Here is a 3,740-nt window from a genome sequence, read left to right as displayed (position 1 = left end):
ATGTAAGACAAAAATAATGTTAAATTACTCACTTAACACTAAACTGCCAATAACAAGCCACTGGGAAACTGTTGACAGCTGTGATTCATTGTATTGCATTAATAGAAAGCCAAATAATATAAAGATTTTTTTTGTGATTTGTGTGATTTATTTGTTTGTGAGTATTTTTCCAAAATTAAGTTACAGTATCTTACAGAAGTGAGTACACCCCTCACATTTTTGTAAATATTTTAATTTCTTTTCATATGACAACACTGAAGAAATGACACTTTGCTACAATGTAGTGAGTGTACAGCTTGCATAACAGTGTAAATTTGCTGTCCCCTCATAATAACTCAACACACAGCCATGTCTAAACCGCTGGCCACAAAAGTGAGTACGCCCCTAATGACAAGGTAATGTTTAATTAATTATATATATATATATATATATATATATATTACATTTTATATTATCATCTCACACATGGATCGACATTTTGAGTGTTACCTGCGGTACCTGGAATCCTGCCACTCTGCTTGCCATTTTGTAGAGTCGCCGTCTTTTTGCTTCTTTTAAACAAGGCCGTTAGCTTTACTGAATAACGCGTAATACGTCGCATATAACTTGCTCAAAATGTCTGCTTGCTTCCGTGACTGGGCCCATAACCTGTTGAGCTCGAGTGCGCAGTTCACCATCACTCGGTTACGAAAACAAAACGTTGCTCGGGGTTTATTCACCTCTTCAGCATGCTCTTTTTATTCAGCATGAACTTTTTACAAAACATCCGCATCAGCTTAGTACAACGTAGAGACGTAAACACATAACAACATACGTCATCACTCCCATGCCATAATACCTTCAAACAAAACAATAGGTAATTTGGCTGATACATTTCTTCAGTGTTGTCACATGAAAAGATATAATAAAATACTTACAAAAATGTGAGGGGTATACTCACTTCTGTGAGATACTGTATATTACTATTTTGGTGCCAAGATGGTGAGGTTGGAAACATATGTGACATAGACACACTTACTAGACTGTCTCATTTTAGTGGTTAATGCAGAGGAGGACTTGAACCTACAAGCCTCCCAATAACTGAACTAGGATTGACGCAGCATCGGTAGGATGCAGCCTTCCATTTGAGGAGCACCCAACCTAGAATCTCATCAACAATGTTGATGGTTTCGGGCTTAACGACGGAACTGTCAGGATAAGTAGCTCGATTAATTTGCTATAAAATAATTTGACATAATAAAGTGAATCGGGAAAAAAAAATGGTTTGGAACTTTGCAGTTGATCTCACACATCCCATAGCAAACTATGATCTCTATCGTTAGTTTGATCTGGCGCTTCTGTGTAAGCTCTCAACCAGTGATTCACCAGAGCCTCCCTCATTTCCAGGTTGCACATGGAAAAATAAAAATAAATAAATGAATATATTTGGAAATAAATACATATGGTAATAAATATAAAAAAAAATAAACACATTAATTAATATATTTAAATATAAATAAATCAAATAATAATAAAAAAAAGTTTATTTATTTGACTGCTATTTATTTATTTGTTTATTTATAATTTCTGCAGGTTTGGTCCTCCATACAGTAGCACATTAATGTTTTTTTTTTTTCTTTTACATGAAAGTCTCAGTGATTAGAGCTCAAGTGAAATTGGCTGTAGCAAAAAGTGTCATCATGAAGGACGTCTATGCAAACATGGATGAGTCTATGTCTCTATGGCCATCTTATATGCAAAAGGTGCTCATTTGTGAAGCAAAACATGTCGTGACTCTGATGTAATTGCTGAGATTATCTTAGAGCTGTCAGATTAGGATGTGAGTGCAGTGGAGCATAAAAAAAATAATTTGCAGTTTTTCTCACCTGGTGGGTCACGGAGTGTGCAGTCAAAGAAACAAGATAATTCTATGACTTTCTGATGTGAGACCTTTATTTTGAACGTCAAGCGTGAAAGCAGTTGACAGTTCTGTCAGAGGGCAGTTAAAGTAACGAGTGGGAAAGAAAAACGTGTTGTTTACAAATAGCTATGAATTATTGGGTATCTTTAAAAGGACATAGGGATATACACCCAAATAAGTCTGTGTTTCATGAGAGTTGGGAACATACCCAAGACTAAATCAAAAGAATAGGATGGACAGGAAATAGAATGGTCCAAATAAAGAGTATAGATCAGTCGAAATTCTCTCAAAGTGTGCCATTACCTGAAGTGCCTCCATGGTTATTTCCTATGCCTTGTATAGATACTCACATTCAATAACTAATTAAAGAAAATAAGGACTCGACAGTTGAACATTTAGTAAATCAATATATAAAACAAAAATACAGCAATATTTTGAATATTTTTACAGATAGGTAATTTGGCTGATACCGTAATGCAATGTATAAGAGTGCAATAGTTAACAATTCATTATTCAAAAGAAGAAACCGAAACAAGGATACAAGATATACGAAATGTAAACAAAGCAGCACTTGCTTACCTTTTTGAATATCAGTTATTTGGCGCAATAACTGGTGCCAAATTAAATAATTTTAATTGGCGCATGTTGTTATGAAATTATTCGCATATTGGAATGCTTGGGTAAGATCACGCAACATTAGAACAGCCTTCTGTCTGTGCCGCCTTCATTTACTTCCTCGTTTTCAACGCTTTCACTTTAATTCTCGGGCACCGACTCGTTCGCTAAACTGAACATCCAATCAGAGTCTCACTCTCACCGATGGCCCAGACGCAAACTGCCGCAGACACAAGGAACACACCAAACCAACTAGCCCGACAGACGCTCGCCGACGACCGACCGCCAGCTTGGTCTGTCCCGGCCTTAAGAAACTAGGCTTGTGTTCATTTTGTAATCACAGAGAAAAGACTCCCAAAAGCATTGTGAGCCTAAGGTTATCATAAACTAGTTGTGCCAAAGGTCTCTCCAGTCTATTCTGGCTCACAATGCTTTTTGGAAACGCGGCCCACTGGCATAAAATTAGCTTGACGTTGGACATTTGATATTCACAAAGTTTAGGGACCATCTCAAAAGTTACATACAACATTGGTATACATGTTTTGGCATACACGTTACATTTTTGATAAGCCTGTGTATTAAAATAAACTGTCAAATCATATCTAAATATGGCTAAATATACCTGACTCATACATTAGATGAACAATGTACAGTTTGTTTTATGACCAAGTCATTCTCTCCAAATTCTATTAAAGTTTGAAACATGTATACCAATGTTGAATTTATCTTTAGAGATGGTCCCTAAACATGTGATATAAAGCCATCTTTAATGTCAACTGCCAATGGGCTGCATTTCCAAAAAGCATTGTGACCCTGAGTAGACTGTAGAGATTTTTGGAGCAACTTCGCGACAAATTTTGCACACAATTCTTTTGGGAGTCAAGATTTTATCGGTGATTACAAAATGAATACAAGTGAAAATGAATACAAAACTATCCAAGTGACATGTCTTGGGTATTCTAGTCTTTGATGCTACAAAGGCTGCATATCTCAGCTGCTATATCATCAAGTTACTGAAGTTGCTGAAGGCCGTAAATAAAAATCTTTATTCAGCTGCATTTGAAGGATTCATTGGATGTATCCTTCGCAACCTTCAATCACCCACAATTATTTGTACACATTCACAAAAATAAACGGACGAAAAACGAGTCAGATTGAACTTATCTCAATTTATTATGAAATTTAAGACAAAAATAATGTTAAATTACTCACTTAACACTAAACT

General features: G+C 35.9%; 1 protein-coding gene across 1 annotated transcript in view; it reads right to left on the bottom strand.

Moving 5' to 3' along the window:
* The window catches only part of LOC107691407 (fucolectin-like), a 10,501-nt gene extending 7,755 nt beyond the window's left edge, over positions 1 to 2,746 (bottom strand). Inside the window, exon 1 of the mRNA XM_016489979.1 lies at positions 2,480 to 2,746. The gene's annotated coding sequence lies outside the window, so the exon portion shown is untranslated. The remainder of the gene's footprint in view (positions 1 to 2,479) is intronic.
* Between the last annotated feature and the right edge of the window lie 994 nt (positions 2,747 to 3,740).

Source organism: Sinocyclocheilus anshuiensis, unplaced genomic scaffold (assembly GCF_001515605.1).
Source record: "Sinocyclocheilus anshuiensis isolate Anshui unplaced genomic scaffold, SAMN03320099.WGS_v1.1 scaffold650, whole genome shotgun sequence".
NCBI classification, from domain to species: domain Eukaryota; kingdom Metazoa; phylum Chordata; class Actinopteri; order Cypriniformes; family Cyprinidae; genus Sinocyclocheilus; species Sinocyclocheilus anshuiensis.
This window is presented reverse-complemented; position numbering and strand designations above follow the sequence as displayed.